The sequence below is a fragment of the Procambarus clarkii genome, chromosome 24, assembly GCF_040958095.1.
Source record: "Procambarus clarkii isolate CNS0578487 chromosome 24, FALCON_Pclarkii_2.0, whole genome shotgun sequence".
Classification (NCBI taxonomy): Eukaryota; Metazoa; Arthropoda; class Malacostraca; order Decapoda; family Cambaridae; genus Procambarus; species Procambarus clarkii.
This window is the reverse complement of record NC_091173.1, coordinates 3798409-3814187: the sequence shown is the minus strand read 5'-3', so window position 1 is coordinate 3814187 and position 15779 is coordinate 3798409. Positions and strand designations below refer to the sequence as shown.

At 39.0% G+C, this 15779-nt stretch overlaps 2 non-coding genes across 2 annotated transcripts; one reads left to right on the top strand and one right to left on the bottom strand.

Annotated features, from left to right (window-relative positions):
* The first annotated feature begins 335 nt into the window (after positions 1-335).
* Positions 336-408, top strand: TRNAA-AGC (transfer RNA alanine (anticodon AGC)). The gene has a single exon. It is a non-coding gene; the product is annotated as a tRNA-Ala (tRNA).
* A 12649-nt stretch (positions 409-13057) lies between these two features.
* TRNAA-AGC (transfer RNA alanine (anticodon AGC)) lies at positions 13058-13130 on the bottom strand. Its single transcript has one exon. It is a non-coding gene; the product is annotated as a tRNA-Ala (tRNA).
* Between the last annotated feature and the right edge of the window lie 2649 nt (positions 13131-15779).

Below are 15779 nucleotides of genomic sequence, written 5' to 3'. Positions count from 1 at the left end.
TAACAACTCTTGTATATATCTCAAAAAAAAAAAAAAACTCGTTTGCAAACTAGCATAGTTTACGCTATAAATTTTGCGTTTTCTTAGAACATAATTAGTAAACAACATTTTCTATGAACCATTAGGGAGAAAGTATTTTCTTTTCTGAGAGTAAACAAGAAAAACAAGAAGATTGTTCCCGTAAGTATCACGGGGGTCTTAATTTAGTTTAGTTCATTTATTATGCACCCCATACCCATCTTGTGGGCGGAAGTTGAAAGGCTTACAAAGGTACATAATGGCTCAGGGACTGAACTACACAATTCAATTAGCTAAGCAGGTACACACATTGCCACGGGGGTGTAGCTCAAATGGTAGAGCGCTCGCTTAGCATGTGAGAGGTACGGGGATCGATACCCCGCATCTCCAGTACACTTTTGTTAATGGTTCGACTTCGTCATGTGTTCACAATTAAAGGTATGAGTATAATAAATACCAGGTAAATAAAACTTGGTTAATAAATATTATTTTGGTGCAAAGAAAATATCTTTAAACAATCAGCAATCATAAAATAGGAATAATAGAGTTGACAAATTAACAGTAAAATTGGTAGAGTTGGCCATTTAGGACTGGGGCTCTATGAGAACACAGAGCTACGTACAGTGGCAGACATTGCATTAGGATTAATTACAAACTATGGCCGCTGCTTATTTTAAAATAAGCGGGGGAATTCTGGGAAGGAGAAAATATATATTAAATTAATAATTATATAACGTTTGGTTGTAAATTTCGGAAAATTTACAACTAAACGATTTTAGTTGAAAAAAAATCACAACTCATTTAAACATATAAGTAAAATTTATGTAAAAATAATAGTATATTAGTTAGATAATATAGACTTATATAAGAAATATGTATATAAGAAATAGGAGTGGTCCTAGAATGCTGCCCTGTGGCACTCCAACGGTTAATGGTAGAGTGGGAGAGGTTATATCATTGATGGCTATATATAGCGCGCAGGACTCGTAATTCTGTGGCGCGGGTTCGATTCCCGCACGAGGCAGAAACAAATGGGCAAAGTTTCTTTCACCCTAAATGCCCCTGTTACCTAGCAGTAAATAGGTACCTGGGAGTTAGTCAGCTGTCACGGGCTGCTTCCTGGGGGTGGAGGCCTGGTTGAGGACCGGGCCGCGGGGACACTAAAAAGCCCCGAAATCATCTCAAGATAACCTCAAGATATTGGTGTCTGTCACTAACATAGGATCGGATGTAGTTTATGAAATCCTGCTCTGAAACTCTCCCTGGACAGATGTAATAGGCCCCATTGTCACCACACCAGAAATAAATATCTCTTTGATATCCCCAGAGTTAAACTTAATCTGTGTAAACACTCTATGCAAATAAAGGGACCCAGTCTATGGAACTCACTCCCTATTGAATTGAAAAGCAGTCCAACTTTTGCGTCATTCAAAAACAAAACTAAAAAGTACCTAATTTCATCTTCATAGTTTTTTACCTTTTGCTTTATAATTACACTGTATCCTACCCAATCTCCCAATTCTTATGTACCCAATCTGAACAGCTTTACCATTGCAATCATTGCTGTCTTCTTATATGTGCTGTCAACAGTCTCCGTGGTGTAGTGGTAAGACACTCGCCTGGCGTTCGGCGAGCGTTATGTCATGGGTTCGTATCCTGGCCGGGGAGGATTTACTGGGCGCAAATCCGCAAAGCCCCTATTTAACGCAACAGTAAAATGTGTACTTTGATGAAAAAACGATTCTTCGCGGCGGGGATCGTATTCCAGGGACCTGCCCGAAACGCTACGCGTACTAGTGGCTGTACAAGAATGTAACAACTCTTGTATATATCTCAAAAAAAAAAAAAATCTGTTGTATGGTGTCTATTAATCTTGTTTAAATTACCAATCAAGATGTCAATGTAATCAATCAGAGCTTTAATATACCAATGTGCTTTACTATACTTACTAATCTCTCTCATCTCATTTTTTTCTTGCAATGTATCTGTTATCATTTTATTAATTCCGCTAGAATTGACCTACTTTAAATTATCTGTTAGATTAAGGACCTGCCCGAAACGCTGCGCGTACTAGTGGCTTTACAAGATTGTAAATACTATGCTATGTATTCTCTCTAACCCAATGTACCCTCTTGTATATAAATAAATAAATAAATAAATAAATAAATAAATAAATAAATAAATAAATAAATAAATAAATGTGTGAAGTAAAATATGTGTATGGGGCAAGTAACAATTTAAGTCAGTAGACTAACAGATGTTGTCACAGCTCGTATAAGACTTGGCTACAAGTATCTCTGGCAGTTGGGCTTGTATAGGGATCTAGATGAAGTAAAGTGTAAAGTGTGTGGACAAAGAAAGGGACACACACTCGAACACTATATCTTGGATTGTAGTAAAATTGAGCCTTTTAGAGATAAATCTAAGCTCACTCTGTATGATATGGCAACCTATCTTATTACCATGGATAAATTACCTGAAATCCTTGCACTGTTTCCATATTTCGCTTCCAGTAGATGAACGACATATGAGATTCAGAAACAAGTAGTGTATTGTGAGGACTAATAATAAACAGAAGCTCCCCTATGACTCTGTAATATCCCCATTGGCCAAACTATTATGTATTCGTTCCGTCTCCCAGGATTCGTTCCGTCTCCCAGGGAGACGTTCCGTCTCCCAGGATGAACAAGACCAGCAAAAGCTGCTAGACTCTGTTATCGTGTCGTCCCAAGATATACCTGTGGAACATGAAGGTGAAAATTGTGTCGAAATAGCTCAGGATCTCTTAAAAAACAAATTGCAGCTCATTCTAAACAAAACTGACGTTATTGCTGCCTACAGAGTAGGCAAAAAGAATCCATCAGGTCAAAACCAACGGAAAATTCGTCTGAAGCTGTCTTCCCAGTTCACGAAATCCCATCTAGTCCGGACAGCTGCATCCCAACGGAAGGGATTATACATCAACGAGTGCTTGACTAGGAACAGACAGCAACTCCTCTACCGCCTGCGTCAAATCCGTCAAAAAAACCCAGATGCGATTCATCAGTGCTTCGTTAGAGATGGACTGATAAAGGTGAGAAAAACCGCAGAGGGCAAAATGTTTACTATTACTAAAGAAGAAAACCTCAACACTTTCCTCTCCCAATGTGGTCTGTCTCAGCTCATTATCACTCCCAGTGAATTAACTTAATTAACCCCCTGTCAACTAGTGGGGCTAGGTATCCTAAGTCTCCTTGGTTCATTTTCTGACTTAATTTTTAACTTACTCTTAACTAGTCATTTACTGAAATTATTTAATTGAGTGCATTAATAGTTCTTCAGGTCTTATTAATTATACAGTCATAACTGAACTATTTATAGTTAATAATCATTAGCTTAAATTTGCCTATGCTTATTATTCAACTTTTCTTTGATTCCATTTATTACCTAGGTTGCCTAGCCTCGCCATGCTCCCTTACTCCATTGTACCCCTGGCTTTGCCTGCATCTCAAATTGCAAATTGTTACTTACAGTGTACCTGAGAGTACTTGTAAGCAATCTACCTCATTTTTCCTTTTTGCTCAATTTGTTTTTGTATTGCTTAGTCTTGTTTATATTTTTGTTTTGTATTTCTATATCTTGTGTTTTGTATAGTCCATGTTTACATGTTTTTTCTTTAATCTCATTAATTGCCTAGGTTGCCTAGCCTAGCCATACTCCCTTACTCCATTGTTCCCCTGTAAGCCCCTTTTGTGTTTGTTTTGTACAGTATTGTGTACATTTTTTTCCCTATTTTATAGCTTATTTCTACCTTGTAATTTGCCTTTCTTTCCTTGTTTTTCCTGCAATCAGCTTTTTTTATGCAGACAAGTATAGACCCTGAACTTAACCTCTTATCCACTATCTATGACAATAATCACTTTAATGATCTAAATTGCAGATATTTTGCAGCACGTGATGTAAACAATGTATTAACTCACAATCACAATATCTCTGTAATCAATTTGAACGTTAGATCCCTAGGTAAACACTTCGATGATGTTAGTGCCTTGATTGAAACTATTGACAACAAATTCTCTTTTATTATACTTACTGAAACATGGTTGAAAGAGGATACTACTCAACTCTTTAACGTGCCTAACTACTCAGCAATTCACAACTGTCGTCAACTTCAGAGAGGTGGTGGCACTGCTCTTTACTACCACCAAGAACTAACATGCTTAAAAGAAATTAGAACTAGAGACTGCTATGGGGAGTATATCTTCGCCAGCTTCAGAGTCAAGGGTGCCGAGGCTGTCCTGTCTGTGGGTGCAGTTTATAGAATTCCTAACACTGATGTGTCCGAATTCAACTCAAACCTTAGAAATCTAATACTTGATAACAGACTGAACAAAAACCACCTAATTATCGCAGGGGACTTTAATATTGACCTCTGCGAGCCAGAACACCCTACTGCTGTTAGCTTCCTCAACTGTATGAATTCCTGCTTCCTCATACCCTTAATCACTAGACCTACTAGAATCACTGATAGCACTGCCACGACTCTAGATCACATCTGGACAAACATAACCTCTCCGCTTACTTCAGGTATAATCACCGATAGCACTACAGACCATTACCCCACATTTCTCTTAACTAACATTAGCAAACCACCTCTTGAGTCAAGAGAGATACGTTTTAGACTACACAATGAAACTGCTATAGACAATTTTATAACTGCTGCTGATAATGTCAACTGGGAGTCCGAGTTAGGTAACATAGAAGACATCAACCTAGCAGTGCAATCTTTTCTTCAAAAAACTCTTAGCCTTTATAATACCCACTGTCCTATGCTTACAAAACAAGTCACAACCAAAAGGCTTAACAATCCATGGCTTACAAAGGGAATACTTAAATCTAAAAAAATCTAAAAAAATCTAAAAAAAATCTAAATCTAAATCTAAAAAAAAACATGACCTTGAGAAGAATTATAGGTTAGGAATTGTCTCCAAAGAATTCTCAAAGAATTACTCATTATTGCTATCTAAGATAATTAGACGAGCCGAAACTAAATACTACGAAGATAAATTTACCCAAATAAAGAGCAACATTAAACAAACTTGGAGAACAATTTCACAAATATTGGGATCAAAGAAGTCTTTAAATAACAAACCGACTCTCCTGTCTAATAACGATGGTCAGCTTTCAGCCTCTGATTCTGCTATTGAGTTCAATAGGTTCTTCTCTTCCATTGGTTCATCCCTTGCTAATGATATTCCATCTTCCAGTACTGACATTAAGAACTATCTTACAGGTAACTATCCACAGTCTCTGTACCTAAAGCCTATTAATTCCACTGACGTCAATGAGATAATCCTTTCCCTTAAAACCAAGTCTGGTGCCCTTGAGGAGATACCAACTTTAATTTACAAAAAAGCCTCCAGATCTTTAGCCCCTGCTATTGCTTTGCTCTTCAACAAGTCACTTGAACTCCAAACCTTTCCAGATATTCTAAAAAAAGCGAGAGTAACGCCTGTCCACAAATGTGGTGATCTCACAGATGTTAACAACTACAGACCTATATCTATCCTGCCAAACTTGCCAAAAATTTTTGAAAAACTAATCTATAAGCAGCTTTACTCATATCTAGCCAAACTCAATATACTTAGCCCTTGCCAATATGGCTTCAGACCAAAAAAAAGCACTAACGATGCACTTATTAGTATGCTTAACTCGATTCATACAGCTCTTGATAAAAATGAGTTCCCTGTTGGGTTATTTGTGGACCTGCGTAAAGCTTTTGATACTGTCAACCACCAAAACCTTCTTCTTAAATTACATCATTATGGAGTCAGAGGACACTCCCTACAATACCCTCAAATCCTACCTTACTGACAGGCTCCAATATGTTTCTGTGAATAATACAATTTCTCCCACCCTACCCATCAACATTGGTGTTCCCCAGGGCAGCATACTTGGCCCTCTCCTCTTTCTCATCTACATTAATGACCTTCCAAATGCCTCCCAACACCTCAAACCAATTCTATTTGCTGACGACACAACCTTCATTTACTCCAGTCCTGATCCCCTTGCTCTAAATGCCACAGTAAATACTGAGCTAAATAAAGTCCATCTGTGGCTAACTGCCAACAAACTCACCCTTAACATTGACAAAACTTTCTATATTCTGTTTGGCAATAAATACTCTAATCAAATAAATCTCAAAATAAACAATACCCAAATTTGTAACAAATTAGATGGCAAATTCCTTGGCAGTTCTCATTGACCACAAGCTGAATTTCCAGGGACATATTCTAACATATCAAAAAAAGTTTCAAAAACTGTGGGCATTCTTTCTAAGATCAGATATTATGTACCACGCCCTGCCCTGGTGACTCTCTATTACTCCCTTATCTATCCATATCTCAACTATGGTATTTGTGCTTGGGGCTCTACTACCCAAAATCACTTACGTCCTCTAATTACTCAACACAAAGCTGCTATTAGGACAATATCCAATTCTGGCCCCAGACATCACTCGGTACCCCTACTCAAATCTCTGAATATGTTAGACATTAATGTCACTGCACATTCTCTCATGTGTATTATACATATATAAAACGCTAAACTATAATGCCAATCCTGATCTCAAAAGCTTCATAGAAGGTTGTAACAGAACCCATGAGCACCACACCAGAAATAAATACAGTTTTGATATTCCTAGAGTACGACTTAATCAAACTAGAAATGCTCTACAAATCAAGGGGCCCAGAATGTGGAATGACCTTCCCAACCATGTTAAAGACTGTACCTCTCTCAACCAGTTTAAGTTAAAAGCGAAGCTATACCTAATAAATTCCCTGTAACCTACCTTACCCTTCTATTGTCAACCAATGTCTGTTTTTTCTTTAAAGAGCGCTGTTTGTCGACATAATTGTATTTGTGCTGCTTTTTCATCTATGTTTTCATTTCTTGTTTTCATTCTACTCATTATGCTCAATTAGTATTAAGCTTGTCATTTAAGTTTATCATGCCCGAAACGCTTTGCGTAATAGTGGCTTTAGGCATTGTATGTACTAGCTCTACCTATAAGTCAACCAATCTTTGTAAAAATTTATTATATGTATGTACCTTACCTAAATAAACATTTTATTTTATTTTATTTTATTTTGTTAGCGATAAGACCTACCATTAATGTATAATGACTTACTGTAAATATGTAGCTCTTGTAATAGCACTTTCTCTGTAACTAGCTGACATTGTATCTATAAGGTGTGAAGGATAGAAGAGATTGTTTATGTAATAATCTAAGATGAGGTCTGATAAAGACCTTTTGTGCCCTCTGTAATGCTTTTTGCGCTGCCGCTCACAGGATGAGTATGGGGTGCACAATAAACTAGCCGCCTCCAGCGGCAACAATAAAACACTCAGGGCAAGGCCACGGATTCCATAATGGCGGAGTTTAAGTAAGAGGTAGTTATGGTTAACAGTATGAAAGATCTTTCTCAGGTAATCCCATGAGCGGTGGTGTAAAGGGATTACAGAGGCACATATATAATCGGTTCAGGAACTGATTCCTCTAGTTCGTTTAGCTAAGCAAATAATTTTTGACGCTAGTTACAAAATTATTAATGTTGTAGGCACATGTACACACTTTCATACATACACGTACATATATATATATATATATATATATATATATATATATATATATATATATATATATATATATATATATATATATATATATATATATATATATATATATATATATACGTATACATATATACATACACATACATATCTAATCACCCACACAAATACACACATCAATAATCTTTGTGTCACAAGTGATCAACTCATGACAGTCACTATACGAGGCACTTTACATCTATAGTGAGTCACACAGTTACTAGTCTTGCTGCACACCCACCCAACTGGGCGGCAGCTTTACAGTCATGTGCTCCACACCCACCCAACTGGGCGGCAGCTTTACAGTCATGTGCTGCACACCCACCCAACTGGGCGGCAGCTTTACAGTCATGTGCTGCACACCCACCCAACTGGGCGGCAGCTTTACAGTCATGTGCTCCACACCCACCCAACTGGGCGGCAGCTTTACAGTCATGTGCTCCACACCCACCCAACTGGGCGGCAGCTTTACAGTCATGTGCTGAACACCCACCCAACTGGGCGGCAGCTTTACAGTCATGTGCTCCACACCCACCCAACTGGGCGCCAGCTTTACAGTCATGTGCTGAACACCCACCCAACTGGGCGGCAGCTTTACAGTCATGTGCTCCACACCCACCCAACTGGGCGGCAGCTTTACAGTCATGTGCTCCACACCCACCCAACTGGGCGGCAGCTTTACAGTCATGTGCTCCACACCCACCCAACTGGGCGGCAGCTTTACAGTCATGTGCTCCACACCCACCCAACTGGGCGGCAGCTTTGCAGTCATGTGCTCCACACCCACCCAACTGGGCGGCAGCTTTACAGTCATGTGCATGCATTACCTACAGTAAGCAAATTTTGGATACTTCGCTAACATTTCGGGCAGCACATCATTATGAATGAAGTACTTACACATTTCTTGGACACTATTGATGGTGTTATCTCTGAATTCCGCTATTTTTTCACATTCCATTATATAATGACGCAAAGTATGCGAATAGTTCTGCTGACAGAGTTTACATTTGGTCAAATCTACATCAGCAGATGTTACAAATTCCCAGAGGTACTTGTAGCCGAGCCTAAGCCTAGCAGTGGTAACATCTAGAAGTCTGCTAACGTTATTGGATGGCCCATAGACGTGCGGTTCTTCATGCATAATAGAATGATGATAGATGGAGTAACTGGTGTGAATTTCACTTTGCCTCAAGTCTCCGAAATTTAGTTGATGTTCCTGGGATATTACTGCCCTCAGGCTGCTCAAGGGCAGTCCAAGTTGGTAATCAATTCCCTCTTTACGAGCAAAAGTCTTGGCTAGCTCATCAGTTCTATCATGCATTCGGAGACCAATATGGGAAGGAATCCACAGGAGACAGACTCTGACTCCATCATTGATTTTTTCAATATATCTGTGTCTAGCTTCAGAGATAAGCACGTCACAGTTATGCCTTGGGGAGCTGAGGGCAGTCAAGGATGACAAGGAGTCACTTACAATTAGCGTGTCAACTTTGGATTCATATACGCGCTCGAGTGCAAGGATTATGGCAACCAATTCTGTTTGAAGAGTGGAGGCCCAGTTACTTAGTCTTGCTCCACACTCATGGGAGAAGGAACCATCTCTCCCTGTCACAACAACTGCACTTCCAGCTGCACCATGGGACTGGTGCAAGGATCCATCAGTGTAAATAATCTGGGAAAGGGAGCGCTCTCTGACTAAAGCATCAATTTGGCTTAAGGCATTGTACTTTGCTTCTTGTCGAAGCAAGGACTGTTCTTTAATCAGCTTCTTGGGTGGGAAAGGGGGGACAGTAATTTGGAAAGGAGTGATCTCCCATGGGGCAGGAAAATGTTGTTGTTGTCTCCCTTGGTAGGGGTGATGAAAGTTATACATTCTGAGCACATTGGCAGTTACGGCAATCCATTTGGAGGGATGCTGATCTTCAAGGAAGAAGGCTTGGAGGGCTTCAGTGCAGGGGTTAGGGTGGGTTAGCCTAAGCATCTTGATACCAATTAAAGCATTAATTTCAGTGATACGATCTCTTACACATGAAATATTCAGTTCCTTCATGTTTAGTAATTTAGTTGTACGGGGGCATCCGAGGATAATCCTCATGGCTTCGTTTTGCATCTTTTCCAGCCCTCCAAGCATTCTCTCAGGCACTAGGGCAAGCATGGGTGCAGCATAATCAATCAGAGACTTAATATATGAGAGATACATCATTTTGACAATTCTCACATTTGCACCATAGCTTGGATGGTAGCCTGCCACAGCCTTGAGAGCACGGAGCCTCTCTCTACATTGGCGACCCAGTCTGGCTACAACATTGCGGTACAGTGGAACTTCAAGACCAAGGTTATTGTATCTGGTTACATAGTCGAGCAGAGAGCCATCATGCAACTGCATTTTGGGAACGGCCCCACGCCGTCTGGGTGGGCGTCGGTTCAGGATCTTTGTTTTCTCTACTGAGATGACCAAGCATAGTTCCTGACATGTGTGCAATACAGAGTTCAGAACATTTTGGGTGTTGGTATACCCATTGGTGTGAATCAGTATATTTAAAAGTGCATTGATTAACACATTGAACAGAGTAGGACTGAAGACACCTCCCTGTGGAGTGCCAAGTTCAAAATCTCTCGTTACACTCCTATGCCCTTGGAACAGTACAGATGACTTCCTGTTGGATAGATAGCCTCTTATCCACCGTAAAAGCCATCCACCAACATTCATTTTAGCAAGTTCACTCAGAATGACGTGTGGGTTAGCAATGTCAAAGGCTGACTTAAGATCTAGGAAAGTGGTGTATGACCTATCAGTATGCAGGGTGAGGAATGTGGTAATACAGTGATATACACTCTTTCCATGCGTAAAGCCATATATCTGGGGAGACAACATGTTACTAATTCTGTAAAGGAGACGGTTGAGAACCATCCTCTCAAGACACTTACAGAGACAACTAGTGAGGGAGATTGGGCGAAAAGCACTCGGCTGGTTTGGTTTAAGAATGGGAATAATAAGACTGTTGGTCCATGACTTTGGAAGCTCCCCAGTTGCATAGCTCATATTATACAATTGAAGCAAGGGATTCCCCTGGAACTAGCAGAAGCATACGCAGTATGCCGTAAGTAACTCCATCCTCCCCGGGTGATGTAGCTTTGCCTTTATGTAGAGCAGAGTCTAGTTCGTATTCAGTAAAAGCATGTCACAGTCATCTTCTTGATGAAGCATGAAGTCAAGGATCCTTGCTCTATCAGTATATCTATTATTTAATTCGTTCTGTGAGGGTAGAGGAAGACTGTCAAAGCTGGAGGTCGTGGCCCAAACATCAACAAGCTCATTTGCTCTGTGCAGAGGATTAGGGTGCGCGATTTCTGCAGCATTTTCCCCTTAGATCTTGTTGATATCCTTCCATGTCCAACTTAGTGGCGTGTGAGAATTGAGACCACTGACAAAAGTTTCCCAGTCTGTCTGCCTCAGCTCCACCATACGTTCCCTGGCCTCAGCCAGAGCCGTTTGAAAGAGCTTAAGCGGTGACAGTGAAGATGAAATAACAAAGAGACCAAAAATGAAGCCATGCTCAGCAGGACGCGGGAGATGCAGACTAATGGAAGGAAGAGGCTGTTGTTCCCTACAGCGTGTCAACTGAACTTTCATCAAAAGCTGGAGTGGACGGTTCATTAAGCTAAGGAGTTGTTTTAATACGAACCACTATTCAAGGAGGGTCTTCACCGGCCATACATAACAGTTGGGACGGAAGAGGCCGTGGAACACCTAACGAAGGATGGGTTTGAGAATATTGTGATGGTTATTCCGGAAAAAAGTGTGATGCACAACAAGGTCATAGTTTTTAAGTATCCAACTTATTTGGATCTTGATTATCGTCTTCTCAACAATGATAGTGTTGTCTGGGCAAGGAGGAACAGTGTTCGTGGTGAAAAACAAAGCCAGGTTGTTGCCTTGGTAAAGGTGAAGCTCCAGAAAGAATTTTTGTGCAAGAACTAGGCTACAGGAAAGTTGCAAAATACATTGAGGAGCCCATATTATGCATGAAATGTTCTCGTTGGGGACATATGGCTTGGAAATGCCAGTTTGACCCCAGGTGTCGGTACTGTGGTAAAAAACACGACTCTCGAGAGTGTAGAGTCAAGATTAAAAACGATGAAAAAATCGTCTCATCTTGTTGCAATTGTCGAGGAAGCCACAATGCTGGTTACTATCTATGCCCCATGAAGCCTCATCTGAGAGACTTCAGGACTGGTCCTATAAGTAGGATAGATGTATCCTCGAAGGAAGGAAGGATTGTGCAGCAGGAACATGGAGGAAACAGCTGAAAGCCAACGACAGCGCTTATGAACAATGTGTGGGAGAAAGGAACGGAGACACTTAAGGTGAGTCTTAGGGAAAGTAGGAAATGCAGCTGAAAAAATTAAACCTTGTGGAAACAAGGTTCAGGACAATATAGTGAACTCTGAGGTTGGTACTCAAATATTGGAATATCTAAAAAAACTAGACAAGAGGATTGAGGCATTAGAAAAATTAGCTATGGCGGGTAAACGGGGTGAAGATGGTGGTGAAACAGGACGTGAAATGGAAAGTCAAACAGGACGTGAAATAGTAAGTGAAACGTGCGAAGAAGAAAGTAAGGAAGAACATGACGTATTGATGATAGAGGATAGTCAGGAAAATGAACTTTCTAGTAGTGTTAGCGGTGTTCAACCTTCTGTAGTGATATGTTGAAATAAAGATTAAAGTAAAACGGTATACAGAATTAAAAAAAATAGATTTGAATATTATTACCTTTGATGTTAGTAGCTGTTGTGCAAGTAATGAGAAAGCAAAAATGTTAGTGTTGGGAGAGTCTGTCTGAGAAACTCTCGTATCTCATGGAATGTGACGGACAGGGCAAAGGTAGTTTTATTATTAATCATGGATGAAAGTAGAGTAAGGATATTATCTTGAAACGTTAATGGGTTAAAAACTAGAGCGGGGGATGTATACTATTATACTCTTAGTACTATATTAACCTGAAATGTTAAATGTGATTCTTGTATCGTGATTTGTGTATTTGTACTCACTGAATTTGTGCGCCCCTTGAGGGACTTGAAATAGAGGGGGGGGGGGGAGAAGAAATAGCCTAAGCTACTCTATCCCTTTGAGATGTATTTTTTCTTGTCTCAATAAACATACTTGAACTTAACTTGAGCCCCAGTCCTAAATGGCCAACTCTACCAATTTTACTGTTAATTTGTCAACTCTATTATTCCTATTTTATGATTGCTGATTGTTTAAAGATATTTTCTTTGCACCAAAATAATATTTATTAACCAAGTTTTATTTACCTGGTATTTATTATACTCATACCTTTAATTGTGAACACATGACGAAGTCGAACCATTAACAAAAGTGTACTGGAGATGCGGGGTATCGATCCCCGTACCTCTCACATGCTAAGCGAGCGCTCTACCATTTGAGCTACACCCCCGTGACAATCTGTGTACCTGCTTAGCTAATTGAATTGTGTAGTTCAGTCCCTGAGCCATTATGTACCTGTGTAAGCCTTTCAACTTCTGCCCACAAGATGGGTATGGGGTGCATAATAAATGAACTAAACTAAATTAACACCCCCGTGATACTTACGGGAACAATCTTCTTGTTTTTCTTGTTTACTCTCAGAAAAGAAAATACTTTCTCCCTAATGGTTCATAGAAAATGTTGTTTACTAATTATGTTCTAAGAAAACGCAAAATTTATAGCGTAAACTATGCTAGTTTGCAAACGTGCGAGTTCTGTATTTAATTTGTATTTTATTTTATTTCATTTTATCTTATCTTATCTTATCTCATTTATATACAAGAAGGTACATTGGGTTCATGAGAGTACAGAGACTTGAAGTTTTACATTCTTGTTGGCAAACTTCAGTACCTCTCTCAACCAGTTTAAGATAAAAACTAAACACTACCTAATAAATTCCCTGTAACCTACCTTACCCCTCTGTTGTCAACCCGTCTGTTATTTTTTTTAATCAACACTGTTTGTCAACCTATTGTATTTGTGCTGCTTTTCAGTCATGTTCCCCCCTTTTTTTATCTTTATTTGTATTTGTTCCCAACACATTTTATTCCTTATGCTCAATTAGTATTAAGTTTAGAAACAGAAAGAAAGATTAGGGTGAAGTTAGATAGCTGCTCCCGCAAGTCAGACCTTATCACTACTGCAGTCGCTATGAAATCCAAGGTTTATGTGAACGAATGTCTTACCAGATTCAGACAAAATCTCTTATATAAACTACGTGGAATTTGCAATAGATCCACTGCTATTAAACATTGTTTTGTGCGCGATGGTAAAATAATAGCTAGGAAGACTGACTCTGGAAAAACTTATGTCATAACCACTGAAGCACACCTCACTTCTTTCCTGGATGACTGTGGGATATCAGCTGAATAACCAGAACATAATTTGTAGTCTCACATACAACCAAAGTGTACTTAAGCTCTGCCTTTCCTTTCCAAAGGTGTTTATTTTTATTTTTATTTTAATTTTTACTTTATTTTTTGTTTGTCATCTTTGCCTGTTTTATACTCTTAATTATTTGTTCTTAGTTAATCACCTTGTCACTAAACCTAGGGCTTTTTATTACCCTGTTAATTAACCATTACTAAGCTAATTATCTTCAAGATCATTTTTTTATGATTATTATTTTTCTTATTATTTTTTATTTTACATTTATATTGTCAGTCTCTACTGATTTTTTGTTTTTTTTTATTTTATGTAACTTCTGTGTCCTCCCTGGCTATCTATTGGATCTTTATTTTACTTCTAAATTGTTACTATTTATTGTATTTGCTCGTATTCTTGTGTTTTGCTTTATCGTGTATCTTGTATCGTGATCCCTCTGCATCCTATGCACACTGATATTGATCCTGATCAAAATCTTCTGTCTCATATCTATACCAACCAGCACATTGATCATCATTATTGCAAGTATTTCACAGCACACCAGGCTAAAAACAAACTCCAAAATAGCACCTATCTATCAGTTTATAACCAAAATGTTAGATCACTTGGTAAACATTTTGACGATTTAAATGCACTACTCACAGCACTAGGTACTAACCTATCGTTCATTATTTTAACAGAAACTTGGCTAAATAAAGACTATACCCAACTCTACAACTTAGCTGGTTATAAAGCCATTCATAACTGTAGGCCTAATAAAAAAGGTGGTGGCACAGCTATATATTACCGAGATACATTTATCTGCAACAGTGTTATTAGTGACAGAGATGACTACTGTGAATATACTTTTGCTCAGTTTACAATTAAATCCCTTAAATCCTCTTTGACTATTGGAGCCATCTATAGATTTCCTAATACTAACATAGCTTCTTTCTCAGACAACCTAAGGAATCTTATTATAAACAACAATCTCAACAAAAACCACATCATTCTGGGAGGAGACTTTAATATTGACCTGGGTCAACAAAACTGCTCTCAAGTTGACTATTTCCTTAACAGCATGAACTCCTGTATGCTAATCCCCACTATCACCAAACCTACCCGAGTCACTCAAACATCAGCCACTACCTTGGACCACATATGGACAAACATAACAGCTCCCCTTGTATCTGGTATAATCTACGACAGAACAACTGACCACTATCCTACCTTTCTCATAGCGAACATGGACATAACACCACCAAAAAGCAAGAAACTTTCATTTAGGCTACACAGTGAATCAGCTTTAGACAATCTTACAGAGGCACTTTACAATATTAACTGGGATTCTGAATTCAATAATACCCATGATATAAATTCATTAGCTAACCTCTTCATTTCCAAAACTCTAAGCCTCTACAACATTCATTGTCCCCTTCTTACCAAGCAAGTAACTGACAAAAGATTAAACAATCCATGGCTCACAAGTGGCATTCTCAACTCAATCAACAAGAAACATGAATATGAAAAGAAAGTTAGGATTGGCCTAGTTTCAAAGGAAGTAGCTAAAAGGTACTCATCAATGCTTACCAGTATCATAAGAAAGGCAAAACTTGCATATTATGTGAATAGATTCAATGAAGCAAAAGGCAACATGAAAAGCACTTGGAAAACTATCTCTAGTATCCTAGGAACT